We start from the raw sequence: 21,778 nt of genomic DNA, 5'->3' as shown, positions 1-21,778 counted from the left end.
GGCAGGTTGTTGCATAAAGTTAAATCTCACGGGATCCATGGTGAGGTATCTAAATGGATACAAAATTGGTTTCTTGACAGAAGCCAGAGGGTGGTTGTAGAGAGTTGTTTTTCAAACTGGAGGCCTATGACCAGCGGTGTGCCTCAGGGATCAGTGCTGGGCCCACTGTTATTTGTCATTTATATTAATGATTTGGATGAGAATATAGGGGGCATGGTTAGTAAGTTTGCAGATGACACCAAGATTGGTGGCATGGTGGACAGTGAGGAAGGTTATTTCCAATTGCAGTGGGATCTTGATCAATTGGGCCAGTGGGCTGACGAATGGCAGATGGAGTTTAATTTCGACAAATGTGAGGTAATGCATTTTGGTAGATTGAACCAGGGCAGGACTTACTCAGTTAATGGTAGGGCGTTGGGGAGAGTCACAGAACAAAGAGATCGAGGGGTACATGTTCATAGCTCCTTGAAAGTGGAGTCATAGGTGGACAGAGTGGTGAAGAAGGCATTTGGCATGCTTGGTTTCATCGGTCAGAACATTGAATCCAGGAGTTGGGACGTCTTGTTGAAGTTGTACAAGACACCGGTAAGGTCACACTTGGAATACTGTGTGCAATTCTGGTCACCCTATTATAGAAAGGATCGTATTAAACTAGAAAGAGTGCAGAAAAGATTTACCAGGATGCTACCGGGACTTGATGGATTGAGTTATAAGGAGAGGCTGAATAGACTGGGACTTTTTTCTCTGGAGCGTAGGAGGCTGAGGGGTGACCTTATATAGGTCTATAAAATAATGAGGGGCATAGACATGGTAGATAGTCAATATCTTTTCCCAAAGGTAGGGGAGTCTAAAACTAGAGGGCATAGGTTTAAGGTGAGAGGGGAGAAATACAAAAGTGTCCAGAGGGGCAATTGTTTCACACAGAGTGTTGTGAGTGTCTGGAACAAGCTGCCAGAGGTAGTAGTAGAGGCGGGTACAATTTTATCTTTTAAAAAGCATTTAGATAGTTACATGGGTACGGTGGGTACAGAGGGATATGGGCCAAATGCGGGCAATTGGGATTAGCTTAGGGGTTTTAAAAAAAAATAAGGGCGACATGGACAAGTTGGGCCGAAGGGCCTGTTTCCATGCTGTAAACCTCTATGACTCTATGACTCTATGACCCAGGTTTGATTCCCGGCTTGGGTCACTGTTTGTGCATGGTCTCCCTGTGTCTGCATGGGTTACCTCTGAGTGAACAAAGAACAAAGAACAGTACAGCACAGGAAACAGGCCCTTCGGCCCTCCAAGCCTGTGCCGCTCATTGGTCCAACTAGACCATTCGTTTGTATCCCCCCGTTCCCAGACTGCTCATGTGACTATCCAAGTAAGTCTTAAACGATGTCAGCGTGTCTGCCTCCACCACTCTACTTGGCAGCACATTCCAGGCCCCCACCACTCTCTGTGTAAAATACGTCCCTCTGATATCTGAGTTAAACCTCGCCCCTCTCACCTTGAGCCCGTGACCCCTCGTGATCGTCACCTCCAACCTGGGAAAAAGCTTCCCACTGTCCACCCTATCTATACCCTTCATAATTTTGTACACCTCTATTAGGTCTCCCCTCATTCTCCGTCTTTCCAGGGAGAACAAGCCCAGTTTACCCAATCTCTCCTCATAGCTAAGACCCTCCATACCAGGCAACATCTTGGTAAACCTTCTCTGCACTCTCTCTAACGCCTCCTCTGGATAACCAGGGAAATTGAGGATCTGATCAAAAAGAAAAGAGAGGCATACGTTAGGTCCAGGCAACTGAAAACAGATAGAGCTCTGGAGGAATACAGAGAGAGTAGGAAAGAACTCAAACGAGGAGTTAGAAGGGCAAAAAGAGGTCACGAAATGTTCTTGGCAGATAGGATTAAGGAGAATCCCAAGGCATTTTATTCATATGTTAGGAACAAAAGAGTTGTCAGGGAAAAAGTCGGACCTCTCAGGGACAAAGGAGGGGAATTATGCTTAGAACCCAAGGGAATAGGGGAGATCCTAAATAAATACTTTGCATCGGTATTCACAAAGGAGAGGGACTTGTTGACTGGGAGTGTCTCAGAGGGAGGTGTTGACCCGTCGGAGAGAATCTCCATTACAAGGGAGGAAGTGTTACGTTTTTGTTCCGTCCAGACCCCCAGCCTAAGCACTTTCCAGTCTATCCCAGGGAAATTGAAGTCTCCCACTACAACAACCCTATTTTTTCTGCACATATCCAGAATCTCCTGACATATCCGTTCCTCCACGTCCCGTGGAGTGCTGTGGTTTCCTCCCACAGTCCGAAAGATGTGCTGGTTAGGTGCATTGGCCATGCAAAATTCTCCTTCAGTGTACCCAAACAGCTGCCGGAATGTAGTGACTAGGGGATTTTCACAGTAACTTAATTGCAGTGTTAATGTCAGGCTATTTGTGACACTCATAATTAAACAATTCCTATTTTCAGCAATGGAAATTGAGACGGATTTCATTGGTATTGAGGCTGTTTCATGCTCTGTTGTTGGAAGTTGGATCAATAGAAATGTGAATCAATCGGCTTCATTTGAGTAAAAGGAAATAAAGATTCGCATTTCTGTAGTGCTTTTCATGACCACCAGATATTTCCAAGTGCTGCACAGCCAATTTGTGATTCACTCACTGGTCTGGCAGTTAATTTATGCATAGTGAGTGCTCATAAGAAGCAATGTGATAATGACCAGATCATCTGTATTCATAACGTTGTTTGAGGGATAAATATTGTCCAGACACTGGGTCCTTTTTCAAAATAGTGCCATGGAATTTTTCCATTCACCTGAGCAGGCAGATGTGCGCGATGAAGTTTGGAAAGATGAGGTGGGATTTCACTGAAACTTACAGAAAAGTGAAAGGCCTGGTTAGACTGGACATGGAGAAGATGTTTCCGTTAGTAGGAGAGACTAGGGTCCAAAGGCACAGCCTCAGAGTAAAGGGACGACTCTTTAGAACCGAGATGAGGAAGAATTTCTTCCACCAGAGGTGGTGAATCTGTGGAATTAATTGGCCACAGAAGGTTGTAGAGGTCAAGGGCAGGCAATGGCCAAGTGGAATTGTCACTGGACTATTAATCCAAAAACTCAGCTAATGTTCTGAATCCCACCATGGCAGGTGGTGGAATTTAAATTCAGTAAAAAACAATCTGGAATTACATAGATGACCATGAAACTATTGTCGGAAAAACCTATCCAGTTCTCTAACATACTTTGGGGAAGGAAGTCTGTCCTTACCCTGCTGGAATATCAATGTAGATAGTGACCTAGAAACCACAATACATTGCACCTTTATGCTTTGGTGAAAATTGGGCGCTGAAAGGGTCCAATATGTCACATGAGGTCAACACAATTATTCCATGTGGGTATCTGATATATGACATGTTGTTTAGGACACATGTAAAAACCCACTTTGAACAGGTATAAAGCCAATTGCCTATGAAAATTGAATACCAAACACCACTTCAAGCCCATGGAATGCTCTTACTCGCTCTACATTAACATTACAAGCCACTGCTGGCCAGGATTGCACCCCTCCCCACACCCAACCTAACCCCCTCCCCCGCCGATCCCCAACCCCAATTTCCTACCCTTTCCCAACCCAGGAATCATGATTGGTCCGGTGATTCTGATTACCTGCCATCTTCACCCTTCTCACACTCGGCATATGCACAATTAGCCATGGCCATGGCCATGTGAGGCAGCAGTGCACAATGGTTAGCACTGCTGCCTCACAGCGCCAGGTACCCGGGTTCGATTTCCGGCTTGGGTCACTGTCTGTGCGGAGTCTGCACGTTCTCCCCGTGTCTCCGGGTGCTCAGGTTTCCTCCCACAATCCGAAAGACGTGCTGGTTTGGTGTATTGGCCATGCTAAATTCTCCCTCAGTGTTCCCAAACAGACGCCAGAGTGTGGCGACTAGGGGATTTTCACAGTAACTTCATTGTAGTGTTAATGTAAGTCTACTTGTGACACTAATAAATAAACTTTAAACTTAAGGTGGAGGAGGTGGTTAAGAAGGCGTATGGTGTGCTGGCCTTTATCAATCGATGGATTGAGTTTAGGAGTCCGGGGATAATGATGCAGTTATATAAGACCCTCGTCAGACCCCACTTGGAGTACTGTGCTCAGTTCTGGTCGCCTCATTACAGGAAGGATGTGGAAAAGATTGAAAGGGTGCAGAGGAGATTTACAAGGATGTTGCCTGGATTGAGTGGCATGCCTTATGAGGATAGGCTGAGGGAGCTCGGTCTTTTCTCCTTGGAGAGACATAGGATTGGAGGAGACCTAATAGAGGTATATAAAATGTTGAGAGGCATAGATCGGGTGGACTCTCAGAGGCTTTTTCCCAGGGTGGAAATGGCTGCTACGAGAGGACACAGGTTTAGGGTGCTGGGGGGTAGGTACAGGGGAAATGTTAGGGGGAAGTTTTTCACTCAGAGGGTGGTGGGCGAGTGGAATCGGCTGCCGTCAGTGATGGTGGAGGCAAACTCAATAGGGTCTTTTAAGAGACTCCTGGATGAGTACATGGGACTTAATAGGATGGAGGGTTATAGGTAGGCCTAAAAGGTAGGGATGTGTTCGGCACAACTTGTGGGGCCGAAGGGCCAGTTTTGTGCTGTAGTTTTTCTATGTTCTATGTTCTTAAACTTCTGTCCCCAGCTTCATGATGGCACAAAAGGATGAATTTTGTTTGTTTCTCTCTTATTCATTAGGGGTTGCCTCTGGATTTGCTCTCAAAGTCACGCACAAACCATCTCTAATGAGCAATCGCCTGAAGTTCTGGAACGGAGATGTAACTCACAACCTGTGACCTAATGGGAAGTGTGGTGCTAAGGGCGCGATGGGCCTTGACAGTTCATTCAAATGGGGACATCTACTGTGAATGTAGGCAGTTTTGAGAGACTTTACTTAGCCCCTAGTGCAAGAACTGAAGAGTCCTGGAACATGACCAGGCTTGGTGACCCTCATGCAAAATGACAAATATTCAGATATGGAAGTAACAAAACAATAAACATAAGGATTCAAAAATATGTTTCAATTTAAAAGTCTGAACTGCATCCAAGAAAGAAAATAAAAATAGTCTCACGTTCTCCTCACCTTCATCCACATGCATTGCACAATCTCGCTAAGTGAGTGTCTTTTTTTAATAGGAAAATGATGTTAGAAAACTTTGAATGAAAAATCGTTATGCAGTTCGGTTACCCTAATTACGACAAGCCCTCTTTATAACACACAGGCTATCGGAAAGTGTGTTACATTGAAAGATGTGTTTAATGACTTGCATATTGCAGAGGATGTTGCAGTGAGATGTCTATTAGTCAAGACTTTATTCTGGAGACCCATGACAATGTGCATTGCAGAGTGTGTCATAATGATATGTTCCGTGAAAAGGGTCTTACACAACATGCAACACAATGGTGGAGTTTTATCTTGTCCTCTTGCAGCCAGCTCCTGTAACAGAGGTCACCTGTAGCTCGCGATTTATAAATGAATTATTTGACCAAGGAGGACATTACTGTTAGCTCTTCACCTGGCATTCAGCAAATAACCCTGAGCATATTGAAACATCATGCAGGAACATAATTTGGCACTGAGTGACATACGAAGCTGAACAAAAGCTTGCTCAAAGAAGTAAGTTTGAAGGAGCATCATTAAGAGGGGAAGAGAGAGTTAGAGAGACTGAGAGGTTTAAGAATGGAACTCAAGAGCTTCGGCAGCCAAAGCAGGCCAGCTAATAGTGATGGCCTAGTGGTATTATCACTGGACTATTAATCCAGAAACTCAACTAATGTTCTGGGGACCCGGACCTCCTGCCATCCTTACCTGGTCTAGCCTACATGTGAGTCCAGAGCCACAGCAATGTGGTTGACTCTCAATGCCCTCTGAATAAGGGCAACTAGGGATGGGCAATAAATGCTGGCCAACCAGCGATGCACATGTCCCATGAATGAATGAAAAAAAATTAAAACCAGGGTTGAGCAACTGGCCAGATTTGGAGGAGATGATTGTCACAGGCTGACAGGCTGGAGGAGCTTTCAAGAGCTGGAAGGAGGCAAGGCCATGGTTGGGATTGAAAATAAGGATCTTAATAATCATAGAATCCCTACAGTGCAAAAGGAGGCCAATCGGCCCATCGAGTCTGCACCAACCACAATCCCACCCAAGCCCTATCCCTATAACCCCATGCATTTACCCTAGCTTGTCCCCGTGAAACTAAGGACAATTTAGCATGGCCAATCCACCTAACCCACACATCTTTGGACTGTAGGAGGAAACCATAACAAAAAAATAATCTTTTTTTAAAATCAAGGCATTCCCAGAACAGGAGTCCATGTGTGTCATTGAGAAGAAGGCTGATGGTTTTTTGTAACTCACCTTTTCTCTTTGGGAAGTGATGGTAGGGTTCCTGAGCTGATTATCAGCTTGTTGAACCACATTATGAATATGGCTAACATGTCCTGGTGTTGGACTTGGATTCAGAGCTTCTAGTCCAAGAAGTGGCTGATGAAATTCAACGCGGGCAAGTGCGAGGTCTTGCACTTTGGAAAAAAGAATAGAGGCATGGACTATTTTCTAAACGGTGACAAAATTCATAATGCTAAAGTGCAAAGGGACTTGGGAGTCCTAGTCCAGGATTCTCTAAAGGTAAACTTGCAGGTTGAGTCCGTAATTAAGAAAGCAAATGTAATGTTGTCATTTATCTCAAGAGGCTTGGAATACAAGCTTCTGAGGCTTTATAAAGCACTGGTTAGGCCCCATTTGGAGTACTGTGAGCAATTTTGGGCCCCACACCTCAGGAAGGACATACTGGCACTGGAGCGGGTCCAGCGGAGATTCACACAGATGATCCCAGGAATGGTAGGCCTGACATACGATGAACGTCTGAGGATCGTGGGATTATATTCATTGGAGTTTAGGAGGTTGAGGGGAGATCTAATAGAAACTTACAAGATAATGAACGGCTTAGATAGGATGGAGGTAGGGAAGTTGTTTCCATTAGCAGGGGAGACTAGGACGCGGGGGCACAGCCTTAGAATAAAAGGGAGTCACTTTAGAACAGAGATGAAGAGAAATTTCTTCAGCCAGAGAGTGGTAGGTCTGTGGAATTCATTGCCACAGAGGGCTGTGGAGGCCGAGACGTTGAGCGTCTTCAAGACAGAAATTGATAAATTCTTGATTTCTCGAGGAATTAAGGGCTATGGGGAGAGAGCGGGTAAATGGAGTTGAAATCAACCATGATTGAATGGTGGAGTGGACTCGATGGGCCGAATGGCCTTACTTCCGCTCCTATGTCTTATGGTCTTATGGTCTTATGGAACGGACACTACCACTGTGCCATAAGACCTCCTTGGCTGATAGTTGAACAGGGTTGAATGCAAGTTTGGAAAGGGGCAGCAGAATCCTGGATGAGCTCAGGCTTTCAGAGGGCTTGAGGCTGAGACGATGAAGAGAGCTTTGCAATAGCCAAATCTAGAGATAACAGGGACATGAATGAGGGTTTCATCAGGAAATTAGCTGAGAAAGGGGCAAAGATGGGCACTTTTATGAGGGGGCGGAGGAATTATCAGGAATTATCATCAGGAATTATACCATTCCATAGAGAGGAGCGGACAGTGATCAACGACATTACAATCACTTGTGATCAGTGTTACTGGCCTCTTATGTTTTACATCCTCTCAGACTCAGATTAAGTCTAAATTGAGTACAGCCTCTTTCCTAGTCAATCCCGCATTAGCTCCATTAACTGACCTTGTCAAGTTCCTTTTCCCAATTCCACGTAAATTAAGGGTAATTAAAAACCACTACAATTATCACTCTTCTTTTCCCTGATGCAATGTTTTTAGTTTGAATAATTAATATCAATTTCCTCCTGTTGCTATTGTAATCTTTAACAATTCCCAATTATCCATTTCCTTCCCATTGTGCAACAGATTTCAACTGAAACTGACTCAGATCCGCCATCATCCAAAGTTAATTCTTTTCAGATCCTCATCATTAGCAAAGCCGCTGTTTCACCATATTTTATTCAGTTGCTACAGAAGGTATTAAAGAGTGTTATGCTTACAATGAGGATTTGTCTAAAACACTACAAACAGTTGTTAACATGGAAGGATGAGAGAAGTGTCAGTGAGTGATACAGTGAACACCATTTTATAATGAGTAAAAGCAAATTACTGCGGATGCTGGAATCTGAAACCAAAAGAGAAAACGCTGGAAAATCTCAGCGGGTCTGGCAGCATCTGCAAGGAGAGAAAAGAGCTGACGTTTCGAGTCCGGACGACCCTTTGTCAAAGAGGCATAGAAAGTGGGAGATATTTATACTGCAGGGGGAGGGAATGAAAGATGAGTCATAGCCACAGAAACCAGGGGAAAAGACTGCTAATAGCTGTCCACAGAGAGAATAAAGGGTGTGAATGGCCAAACGGCAGAGAAGTTGTAAGCTGCGACAGATGGAGATGTTGGGGGAGGGGGGAGAGAGCATGGGACAGAGGTAGAATGTAGAAAAGGGGAAGCGGGGGGAGAAAAGGGAAGGGAAGGGGCAATAAAGTAGGGGGAAAGAGTAGAGGGGGGGGAAGAAAAATGAAGAAAGACAATAAAGAAATAAAAGGTAGAGAACAGTAAAAAATTAAATAAAATGGAATGAAAACAAAGGGGTGGAGGTGGGGCAGAGCAAATCATCTGAAGTTGTTGAATTCGATGTTGAGACTGGAAGGTTGTAAAGTGCCTAGCCGGAAGATGAGACGCTGTTCCTCCAGTTTGCTTCACTGGAACATTGCAGCAGGCCAAGGACAGACATGTGGGCATGGGAGCAGGATCGAGTGTTAAAATGGCAAGCAACCGGAAGGTCAGGGTCCTGATTGCGGACAGACCAAAGGTGCTCAGCAAAGCGATCACCCAGTCTGCGCTTGGTCTCTCCGATATAGAGGAGACCACATTGGGAGCAGTGAATGCAATCCACCAAATTGAAAGAGGCGCAAGTGAAACGCTGCTTAACCTGGAATGAATGTTTTGGACCTTGGATGGTAAACATAGAAGAGGTAAAGGGACAGGTGTTACACCTTCTGCGATTGCATGAGAAGGTGCCAATGGGTGACAGGAGAGGTGTTGGGTATAGTGGAGGAGTGGACTAGGTTATCCCGGAGAAAATGGTTTCTGCGGAATGCTGACAGAGGAGTGAAGGGAAGATGTGTTTGGTGGTGGCATCACGCTGGAGTTGGTGAAAATGGCGGAGGATTATGCTTTGCATGCGGAGGCTGGTGGGGTGAAATGTGAGAACAAGAGGGACTCTATCGTTGTTCTGAGAGGGAGAGGAGGGGGTGAGGGTCATGGCGCGGGAGATGGACTGCACTCTGTTGAGGGCTCTGTCGACAACTGTAGATGGGAATCCACGGTTGAGGAAAAAGGGGCACATGTTAGAAGCACCACTTTGGAAAGTGGCATCATCGGAACGAATGCAATAGAGGTGAAGGAGCTGAGAGAAATGGATGGAGTCCTTACAGGATGTGGGGTGTGAAGGGCTGCAGTCCAGATAGCTGTGGGAGTCAGTGGGCTTGTAATGGATATTGGTAGATAGTCTATTGCTGGAAATGGAGACAGAAAGGTCAAGGAAGGGAAAGGAAGTGTCTGAGATGGACCAGGTGAAGGTGATGGAGGGGTGGAAACTGGAAGCGAAGTTGATGAATTTTTCGAGGTCTGGACAAGAGCATGAAGCAGCACCAAAATAGTCATCGAAGTACCGGTAAAGGAATTGTGGGAGGGAACCTGGGTAGGCCTGGAACAAGGAATGTTCCACATACCTCATAAAAAGACAAGGGTAGCCAGGACCCATTGCTACTCCTTTGATTTGGAGAAAGTGGGATGAGTTAAAGGAGAAGTTGTTGAGAGATAGAACGAGTTCAACCAGGCGGAGGAGAGTGGTGGTGGATGGGAATTGTTCAGGCCTCTTTTCAAGAAAGAAGCAAAGAGCTCTCAGGCCGTCCTGGTGTGAGATGGAGGTGTAGAGAGATTGCACATCCATGGTGAATAGGAGGTGGTTAGGGCCTGCAAACTGGAAGCTGTCAATATAATGCAGGGCATCAGAGGAATGCCGAATGTAGGTGGGGAGGGAATGGACCAGAGGAGTGAGGATGGAGCCAAGATAAGAGGAAATAAGTTCAGAGGGGCAGGAGCATGCTGACACAATGGGCCTACCAGGACAGTCCTTTTTGTGGATTTTGGGAAGTAGGCAGAAGTGGGCTGTCCGGGGTTGGGAGACTATGGGGTTGGAAGCTGTGGGGGGAAGGCATCCGGAGGAAATGAGGTTGGTGACGGTGTTGGAGATAATGGCTTGATGTTCAGTGGTGTGGTCATGGTGCGGGGGTGGGTAGGAGGAAGTATCTGCGAGTTGGCGCGCAGCCTCTGCGAGGTAGAGGTCAGTACGCCAGACAACAACAGCACCCCCTTTGTCGGCAGATTTGTTTTTCTCCCCCACTTCCCCTTTTCTACATTCTGCTCCTGTCCCATTCCGCCCCACAGTTCCTCCCGTCTCCCCCCCCACCCCGCCGCCCCCCCCTCCCCCCCCGCCCCCCCCGCCCCCCCGCCCCCCCTCCCGCCCCCCCTCCCCCCCTCCCTCCCCCCCCTCCCCCCCTCCCGCCCCCCCTCCCCCCCTCCCGCCCCCCTCCCCCCCTCCCTCCCCCCCCTCCCCCCCGCCCCCCCCTCCCCCCCCTCCCCCCCGCCTTTCTATGCCTTTCAGCTTTGACAGAGGGTCACCTGGACTCAAAACGTCAGCTCTTTTCTCTCCGTACAGATGCTGCCAGACCTGCTGAGATTTTCCAGCATTTTCTCTTTTGATTTCATAATGAGTGTTGCACTGAGCAGTGTAATGTAATGGGACGGTATGGATGGTGAGTAGTCGTTGTGGCAAGTGGCATATCATAGTGCGAGATATAGACAAGAAACTGGTTCGTGAAAAGTATGGTGCAGTGGACAGTATGGTTAGCTGTGGGTGGCACGGTGGCACAGTGGTTAGCACTGCTGCATCACTGGAACCCAGGTTCGATCCCAGCCTTGGGTCACTGTCTGTGTGGAGTTTGCACTTTCTCTTTGCGTCTGCGTGGGTTTCCTCCGGGTGCTCCAGCTTCCTCCCACAGTCCAAAGATGTGCAGACCCTTAGTGTCAGGGGGATTAGCAGAGTAAAGATGAGGGGTTACTGGAATAGGTATTATTGTTGATATAGCTCGTTGGGTCAAATGGCCTCCTTCTGCACTGCAGGGAATCTATGATTCTAATATGGTTAACAAAAGACATGGGTTTGAATTCTCTGGCCGTTCATACCCTGCTCCGCTGCAAACGAGGACGGAGAATTTGGCACTCAACGAACCAGAAAATCCCAATGGCATGAATGGCCAGAGAATTCTGGCAATTGTATTGTGATATCACAGATTCCTTACAGTGCATAAGGAGGTCATTTGGCCCATCGAGTCTGCATTGGCTCTCCGAAAGAGCATTCTACCTCGTCCCACTCCCCTGCCTTATTTCCATAACCTTCCATACTTTTATGGGGCCAGGAAATCCTAGCCTCTGGGTGAAAATAAATTATTTTGCCATGTTATAGTGTTATAGCAATATGTTATAGTGAGTGGTATAGGGAACTATATGGTTAGTGAGTATATTGGATAGTAAATGGTAAAGAGAAGAGAGTTGCTTGGTTGATTAGGGGCACGGTTAGTGAAAAATATTATGAGCAATGGGTATTGTGACTAAAATGTAGTGGTCAGTCTAAATGGCAGAGGAGAATGGTATACTAAGTATGGTTAGTGAGTGGCAAGGAATATTGTTGAAGAGTTTTAAAATTATTTTTTACTCCCACATTAAAATCCTGCATGTTTTCCTTACTTTGTTTTTGCTGTGTAAAAAGTAGCAGGAAATCAGTGGGGGGAGTAACTGGATTTCGGAAACTTGGGTTCATTTGGAGGAAATCGGTAAAAGATCCCATAGCACTATTTTGAAGAAGAGCAGAGGAATCATAGAATCGCTACAGTGCAGAAGGAGGCCATTTGGTCCATCAAGTCTGCAACAACAACAATCCCACCTGGGCCCTATCTCCGTAACCCACACATTTACCCCACTGATCCCTCTAAACTACGCATCCTGGGACACTAAGGGTCAATTTAGCATATCCAATCAACCGAACCCACGCATCCTTGGACGGTGGGAGGAAACCAGAGCACCCGGAGGAAACCCACGCAGACACGGGGAGAACGTACAGACTCCGCACAGACAGTGACCCATGCCAGGAATCGAACCCGGGTCCCTGGCGCTGTGAGGCAGCAGTGCTAACCCACTGTGCCACCATGTTGCCCTTGAGTTCTCATAAGCTCTCCCCTGTGTCCTGGCCAATATTTATCCCACAGCTATCACTGCATTGCTCTTTGTGGGAGCTTGCTGTGTATGTTGGCAATATATTCCTACATTACAACAGTGCCAACATTTCAAAAAAGTATTTAATTAGCTATAAATCACTTTGGAATGTCCTAAGGTCATGAAACACGCAATGTGATTTGCAGTTCTTTTTTTATTTAGAACACAAGGAAACAAATGAGATCTTTTAAAAATATGCAGTTAAGGTCAATGACAATGTTGGTTTCACTGTCAGAATCTTACTTGACTCGAGTTTTTTTAAAACTAAAAGTAAAATTGAAGATCCTTGGCTCTTGCAGCAGATTGCTATTGTCTTTTTGGCAGGAGTTTGATGCAAGGGCTGGAAACTAATCCAGGATCCAACTGTGCAAGTTCGGGCCTTCCTTGTCAATTTGTGCAGGGTCTTGATGGGCTGGAACGTTTGCCTGTCACGAACAAGGATATCAAGGGAGTTTGGGTGGGCTGGCCAAGGGATTCTGAAGCCAAGATTTTCCATAGTTCCCAGCCCATGAACCCATAGCAGGCAGGTTGATACCTGCAATTGAATCAGACATAACTGGTTCACTTGATGACAGAATTGGCCCTACTTAAGCAGTCTGGTTTGAATCATGGCATAGACCCTCAACCGTTCATCCAGCAGTAAGGGTACTCCAATTGCAAGGACTGAAAGAACTAGCTTTACAAAGTAAATCAAAGAAAAGGTTGAATAACAAAATTTCATTACACCACCAATTGGGCCATGCCCCAGGCCACAAATGCTCCCCACGATCCCCATCTGCTTTCTATTGATACCAGGTCAGCTGACCACCACATCACTTTGCCATTGGTTACATTGTCTAGCGGGTCAGCAGGTCAGCTGACCCTCACAGCATGTTATCGTTGGTTACATTATAATATCAACAAATGTTAAAATGCTAACAATTTCCTCCTCCCCACCTCCGATTAAAGGGGCTGATTGGGGTGGGGATAATTATGGCCACTGTTGGCGGGGAGGGGGGCAGGGAGGGGTCAGGTATCCTCCCCCCAACAACCCCAGAAGATTATCATAAGCTTTCAAACAGATTCGGATCATTGTCTGAAGAGGATTGAAAATTGCAAGACTACAGGGAAAGGCAGGGAAATGGCACAAGGTGAATTTCTCTTGCAGAGGGCTAGCACAGATACAATGGGCTGAATGGTCTCCTTGTGTGCTGAGACCATTCTATGGTTCAATGATGCAATGAGCCTGTAAACGCAATGGAAAAATTTCTTCTAATCATTACAAATTAGGGAAGCCGTGATGGATAGTAGGAAAAGATCTCCATTGCGTTCTTTAGCACAGGGTTTTTGGTTCAAGACCTATTTCAGAACTTGAGCACAAAGATCAAGAAACTCCAGTGCACAACTGAGGGAGTGCTACACTGCTGGAGGTGTCATCTTTCCAAGGTAAAGTGCTTTAGGATGTCCCGTGGTCAGGAAAGAAGTTGTATATGTACACTTCTATCTTTCTATGAGTCCTGACACTGTAAGTGCAGAATGAACATGTCTGATGATTGTTAATTCTAGCATCTAGCAAATCCCGCCACAGCTGATGGTGGAAATTGAATTCAATAAAAAAATACATGGAATTAAGAATTTAATGATGACTATGAAACCATTGTCGATTGCCGGAAAAACCCATCTGGTTCACTAATGTCTTTAGGGAAGGAAATCCGCCATCTTTATCTGGTCTGGCCTACTTGTGACTCCAGAGCCACAGCAATGTGGTTGACTCTCAACTGCCCTCTGAAATGATCAAGCAAGCCACTAAGCTCAAGGGCAACTAGGGATGGGCAATAAATGCCGGCCAGCCAGCGATGCCCGTATCCCATGAATGAATAAAAAAGCTAGCATGTAGAGAAATGTTGCTAATTTATGATGATTTGATTTGATTTGATTTATTACTGTCACCTGTATTAGCATACAGTGAAAAGTATTGTTTCTTGTGCGCAGACAAAACATACCATTCATAGAGAAGGAAACGCGAGAGTGCAGAATGTAGTGTTACAGTCATAGCTAGAGTGTAGAGAAAGATCAACTTAATGCAAGGTAAGTCCATTCAAAAGTCTGACAGCAGCAGGGAAGAAGCTGTTCTTGAGTCGTTTGGTACGTGACCTCAGACTTTTGTATCTTTTTCCCGAAGGAAGAAGGTGGAAGAAAGAATGTCCGGGGTGCGTGGGGTCCTAAATTATGCTGGCTGCTTTGCCGAGGCAGCAGGAAGTGTAGACAGAGCCAATGGACGGGAGGCTGGTTTGCGTGATGGATTGGGCTACATTCACGACCTTTTGTAGTTTCTTGTGGTCTTGGGCAGAGCAGGAGCCAATCCAAGCTGTGATACAACCAGAAAGAATGCTTTCTATGGTGCATCTGTAAAAGTTGGTGAGAGTCGTAGCTGACATGCCTTGAGATGAGATGAGAGAGGAAATGCTCGTCATGTAATTTATTAGAGGAACATGAAATAATCTGCTGGAATAAGTCTGAAGAAGCAATTCTCAGTGGTTCAACAACATGGGAACACAGGAACGGCCATTTATGCCCTCAAGTCTATTCCACTTTTCAATTCGATCATTGCTGCACTGCAGTCTGACTCTATGCGTTTGCTTTTGCCCCATCTCCCTGAGTACCTTTAGCTAACAAAAATTATTCAATGCCCCATTTTAAATTAACCATGATCTAACATCAATTGCCATTTCTGAAAGAGAATTCCAAATCTCTATCGCCTTTCTTTTGGTGTGTGAAAGTGTTTCTTAGTTTCGATCCTGAAAGTCTGTCTCCAATTTTTAGGTGGCGCTTCATAGTCCTGAGGCTGAATTTTGAGTCCCTGATGTGGGGGACTGGCACGGAGGTGGGCAGGAGCGTGGTTCTGCATCCGTGGCTGGCATTTCAGTTTCTCAGCTCTACCCAATTCACCAGGTTATCTACCCAGAGGTGTGGGGGGGGGCAGGTGAGGGGTGGGTGGCAAGCCAAGTTTACTTGCCCACAAGAGGTGGGTAACCAATTAAACAAATCAAAGGGATTAAACCCTCTTGTCAAAGACAACTGGGATTTACCAGGTGGTCTCCTGGAGGCTGGGACAGCACAGTTGCCTGGAGGTAGCTTCCTCACAACAGACTGTGTGAGCAAATGCTCCAGGCAGCCTTAGATGTCCTTCAGGCCTGCCGAGGTTTAGTCGCAGCTACAGGCAGCACTGCTTAGGGGTTTCCCTTCTACAATGGTGGCCCAGTTCTTTTTTTTTATATAAGATTTTAAAATCTTTGAGTAAGGATATCTTCATCTTTTGATTTGATTTGATTTGATTTATTATTGTCACATGTATTGTGATATAGTGAAAAGTATTGTTTCTTGCGCGCTATACAGACAAAGCATCCCATTCCTGAAGTACACTGGGGAGAAAGGAGAGGGTACAGAATGTGGTGTTGCAGTTACAGATAGGGTGAAGAGAAAGATCATCTTAATATATGATAGGACCATTCAAAAGTCTGATGGCAGCAGGGAAGAAGCTGTTCTTGAGTCAGTTGGTACATGATCTCAGATTTTTGTACCTTTTTCCCGACGGAAGAAGGTGGAAGATAGTATGACTAGGATGCGTGGGGTCCTTGATTGTGCTGGCTGCTTTCCAGAGACAGTGCGAAGTGCAGAAGGAGTCAATGGATGGGAGGCTGGTTTGCGTGATGGATTGGGCTACGTTCACAACCCTTTTTAGTTTCTTGGACAGAATAGGAGCCATGCCAAGCTGTGATACATCCGGGTAGGATGCTTTCCATGATGCATCTGTAAAAATTGCTGAGAGTCGTAGCGTACATGCTGAATTTCCTTAGCCTCCTGAGGAAGAAGAGGCGTTGGTGGGCTTTCTTAACTATAGCATTTGCGGGGAGAGATCAGGACAGATTGTTGGTGATCTGAACACCCAGAAACCTGAAGCTCTTGACCATTTTCACTTTATCCCCGTTGATGGAATGTGCCCCTTTCTGTCTCTGACTTACTTGTAAGAGCATTTTGTTGCTTCTTCCATGTAGAAGGGTCTACTCTGGCCCTCCAGCTTTGAGACCTCGTCCCTCACCCTTAAGTGGATGGTGAGCCCATCCTCTGGCCACTGGTTGGCCAAGTCAAGGAAAATCGCACACGTTCCCCACACAGTGTGGGCTGTTGACTCCTATTTGAGCCTGACACTAGCAGGAAAGATCCTACCCTAGACTCCCCACCCAGCAGAAACAGCTTCTAATTACCCCAGCTGTTACCCACGATATCCTAAAAACGTAGGTAATTTGCAATTAAGAATAGTTGACCATGGATCAATCACCAGCTCTTATAGACCCTCATAGCTGAACCCAATTGAGTTCCTTCTTAACTAACACCTTGGGGGAAATTTTTCCGTTCCACCCGCCACGGGAATCGTAGCGGGCGGGGACGGACCATGCAAAGGTCCGTTGACCTCGGACGGGATTTTCCGGCTTTGGGGCGAGCGCAGCTGGAAAATCCTGCCCCCTCGCCTCCTCGATTTTGCACTGTTGGGATTCAATGGGTTAAGAGAGGCTGCAGGGACCAACAAAATTTGCAATTTGCCTGCTACCTCCCATTCGCTGCCCCCGACCTCTCTAAACTGAAGCCCAGACCATGCACGCTACACAATGTTCCACGATTGCCAACTCCTATTTTGAAAAGAATCCTGCGTAAAACGGTTATCTTTTTATTCTAACGTGAAATCACTCTGACGAATACAAAGTTTTAACAAATTGCCTTGAAATATTTAATGTTGGAAGCTAGGAAAAAGGAAATAACTCTCCAAGCAGAGGAACATGCGGAGCCCGAATCATGAAAATCTGAAATATTCCCTTCTTTGCCTCAGTGCTTACTTTTTATTTAAGTGGCCAAATGTAATATTTTTTGTTTTTAAAAAAAAAAGTTGTACCAGAACGTCCACAGCTGACAAAACAAATGCTGTGAAAGAATGGCCTGAGAAACCGGAGTAAGCTGTCAGGTACTGTAGAGTTACTTGTCATTGACATCTGGCTTTCGGTTCCTCGTGCACCCTTGTTTTTCGTTCCACAGCTGTTCTGGTTGGTTTTAGGGCAACTGTGCAGGTTAATGGAGTCAGTTACACCTCTTTGCGCTCCTGCACACCCAATACATAATGGAAGTAGCACATGCGTCCAAATCTTTTAACAATGGGGCACGGTGGCACAGTGGTTAGCACTGCTGCCTCATAGCTCCAGGGGCCTGGGTTTGATTCCTGGCTTGGGTCACTGTCTGTATGGGGTTTGCACATTCTCCCCGTGTCTGCATGGGTTTCCTCCGGGTGCTCTGGTTTCTCCCTGTGTCTGTGTGGGTTTCCTTTGGGTGCTCCGGTTTCCTCCCACAGCCCAAAGATGTGCGGGTTAGGTGCATCGGCTGTGCTAAATTGTCCCTCAGTGTCTGGGATGCGTAGGTTAGAGGGATTAGTGGGTTAAATACATGGGATTACGGGGATAGGGCCTGGGTGGGATTGTTGTTGGTGCAGACTTGATGGGCCAAATAGCCTCCTTCTGCACTGCAGGGTTTCTATGATTTTTAAAACTGGGTGCATTTTAGTAATGCCTTTCCCTGCTTGTTTGTTTCTTCGTTCATTTTTAAGAAGGAAATCCCCTACAAAAACAGAAAACTGTTGGAAAATCTCAGCATTTGTGGAGAGAGTCGAGCCAATATAGACCCTGTGATGAAGGGCCATCTAGACTCGAAACGTTGGCTCTATTCTATCCCCACAGATGCTGTCAGACCTGCTGAGATTTTCCAGCATTTTTCTGTTTTTGTTTCAGATTCCAGCATCTGCAGTATTTTGCGTTAATCAAAATCGCCTCCCTTTCCCCCAAAGAAATTTTACATTAGGGGCAATCCACATGTTTATTTATTAGTATCACAAGGAGGCTTTTGCATTAACACTGCAATGAAGTTACTGTGAAAATTCCCTAGTCGCCACACTCTGCTGCCTGTTTGGCTGCACTGAGGGAGAATTTAGCATGGCCAATGCACCTAACCAACACGTCTTTCAGACTGTGGGAGGAAACCCACACAGACACGGGGAGAATGTGCAGACGCCGTACAGGCAGTGGCTCAAGCCGGGAATCAAACCTGGGTCCCTGGTGCTGTGAGGCAGCAGTGACCATCATGCCACCGTGCTTCCATTGACGAATTAGTCATATTTATGAAATTGTGCTCAAGGCTGGTTGTTATCTTTCCAATTACTCACTTGCCAATGACAGATGGGTTTCACCTGCCAAATCTGGGACTGTCGGTCAGTATCTGGGAGGAAGAAATTATTTGGATTTGATACCGATCCTTTACAATGCGCTGATGTAAGGTGCACTTATAGATTTGCAATAACTCCAGTTAATTATTATCCTCATTTGAACTTTGGTTCAATCATAGCTCATAACTCACTCCTGTGTATTTATTATTCTCTACATAAACCATCTGAAACTTATGATTATGTTATGGTCTATAACTCACTACAAGCTATCAATTACCATACACATAAATATATATGCGTAAATATACAGAAGCCTTGGGGACCTATTAATTATATTACGTTTTGCAATTTTGTCCAAATTGTCAAACATATGGCCCAGGTTTGATGGGCAGCAGCAAAGCAATATTGCTTGCCAATGACTTGAAAGAAAGCCAGCCACAAGGATCAAGTGATCTCTGTGGCGAGGATTCCTCTTTTCCCAAAGTCAGATTGAATCTGACACCAAATCCAGGAGATCACCAGGTGTCCAGCAATGGTGAGGTCTTCAAGCAGCCAGCCACAACTGAGGTATTCTCATAGCAAATCAGGAAGTAAAATGTTCTGAGATTTTCCACTTTTAATTCAAAATTTTACATGGGATTAATGTACCTGATGAAATATCAGCAACATTTATTTAAAAATAAAATATCCTGTTTTGAAACTATTTTAAAATTTTAAAATCAAAGTAGAGAAATATGATATATTCCACAAATAGAAGATTACTTTTTCAGGGTCAGTGAGGGTGTTCAGTGGTAATTATGAACTTTGTACGAAATACAGTTACACCTCATTGAACAAGGTGTAACTTTATCAAGGTTCTTTTATAACAAGGCTAATGGTGTAAAAGGGTATGTTTTCTTCACATCAGTGATTTTGACTTGATTGCGGTTGTGGGGCGTTTCAACAGCACGGTGGCACAGTGATTTGCACTGCTGCTTCACAGTGCCAGGGATCCGGGTTCGATTCCTCGCTTGGGTCATTGTCTGTGTGGAGTTTGCACGTTCTCCCCGTGTCTGCGTGGGTTTCCTCCAGGTTCTCCAGTCTCCTCCCACAGTCCGAAAGACGTGCTGGTTAGGTGCATTGGCCATGCTAAATCATCCTTCAGTGTACCCGACCAGACTCCGGAGTGTGGCAACTGGGGGATTTTCACAGTGACTTCACTGCAGCGTTAATGTAAGCCGACTTGTGACACTACTGAATAAACTTGACAACGATAAAACATTAAACTACAGGCTGGCTGCGTGAAACTCTCATTGAATGTTCCAAGCCCATTTTATATAATGCGCAGTTAGATGCTTTAATCTGCCAAAGTAGCAATGACTAGAAAGCGTACAATGGGACCATAATAGTTATACAAGAAATGCATGAAAACAATTGGCAAATAGAGTTGGTAAATTAAAGAAAAGCATCAATGAAGAGCAGAAAGCTGCTGGAGGATAACGAGTGCATGAAAAATTGTCACACCAGCACAGCAGGGGGTGCTCTTCTGAAATCCGAGCCAAGACACATTCTTGGAACATGCCAAGGGAGCTTTACACTGTAACTAACCATGCTATGTTTGGCTTGGGAGTGCTGGATGCCTGCACTGATTCTCCAATCCCCAGTCATTATATTCCTCGCTAAAAAGAAGCTGCAAAACAAATGTGGAAATTCACGGCAAGTATTCTTCCACTGTAATGATACATTTCATACGGGAGAGCAATAAATCACTCTGAGTGCATCTGCACTGATGAGGAAATCTCAAATGCATGGTGAAAGGGATGAGAGCTCGCTGACAGTTTGGGTGAACCTCTGTCAGCTTATTTCACTTTCTGGAGCCATTTCTTTGGGTGTTTGCATCCCTCTGACTTTGTTTTGCCAGCTGCACAGCCTCTGGTGAGACTTTTTAAATAACAGTGGACCTTGCAGGAGCAAGCTACTTTCGAATGGGAAAGCAAACCTTTGCTGAGCGTTAGGGACTCTCGTACTCTGATAATGGCATTGCCAAAAAGTATGAGGAGAAATCCGCCCCCCCCCCCCTCCTGCCTCCGCCTCCTCCCCCCCCCCCCCCCCCCCCCGCCCCCGCCTCCCCCAACACCCCACAGCCCTCTCACTCCTCCGACACACACAGCAAAGATTTGGCTGGTTTGCTTCACCGGCACCTCGACAAGTATTTGTTCTCCTTTACGGTTGAGTTCACTTCATTACGGTTATTCCATTGAAGAGTCAACCTCTTGTCAACTACAATAAAAGATGTCTCATCAGACAAACTTAAAAGGATCACAATAGGCATGTCATCGTGGATTATTGTTAACCCTTACCTCGCTGAACAAAAGGCGTGCATTCACATCAAACCAGCCAGCAAAAAAAAAAACCCCTGACCCCACATTAGAAAAAGAATTGCATGCAGTTCACAATGGGTCACCTCCACAAAGTGAATAAACAAGGATGACATACGGCCTAGAGTGGGGTTAATAATGTGATCAAGGCACCTTTTTTTTTGAGACATGAGAGCGATAACTCTGTGCTTCAGTGAGCTCCAGTTCGCTCTGTGACTGGATCGCAGAAGCTTTTGATTAAGAGTCTGAATAATGCGTACAGTAAGTTGGCGGCCAGCCAATAAAATGTGACGCGGGTGGTTGAGGAGCGCACCAGTCACAAGTGTTCGTCTGGGCTGGAGGCTTTGGGCACATTGGGGTCAGCAGTTTAGTTTATTTATTAGTGTCACAAGTAGGCTTCCATTAACACTGCAACAAAGTTACCGAGGAGTCGCCACACTCCGGCGCCTGTTCGGGTACACTGATGGAGAATTTACCATGACCAATCCACTCTAATCAGCACGTCTTTTGGGCTGTGGGAGGAAATCAGAGCACCCGGAGGCCATATGAGGAGAGACTAAGTCAGTTAAGGTTATATTCACTGGAGTTTAGAAGAGTGAGAGGGGATTTCATAGAAACTTATCAAATTCTAACAGGGTTAGACAGGGTAGATTCAGAAAGAATGTTCCCGATGGTGGGGGAATCCAGAACTAGGGGTCATAGTTTGAGGATAAGGGGTAAACCTTTTAGAACTGAGGTGAGGAGAAACTTCTTCAC

The sequence above is a fragment of the Mustelus asterias genome, chromosome 20 (genome assembly GCF_964213995.1).
Source record: "Mustelus asterias chromosome 20, sMusAst1.hap1.1, whole genome shotgun sequence".
NCBI lineage: Eukaryota > Metazoa > Chordata > Chondrichthyes > Carcharhiniformes > Triakidae > Mustelus > Mustelus asterias.
Note: the sequence above shows the minus strand (reverse complement) of the source record.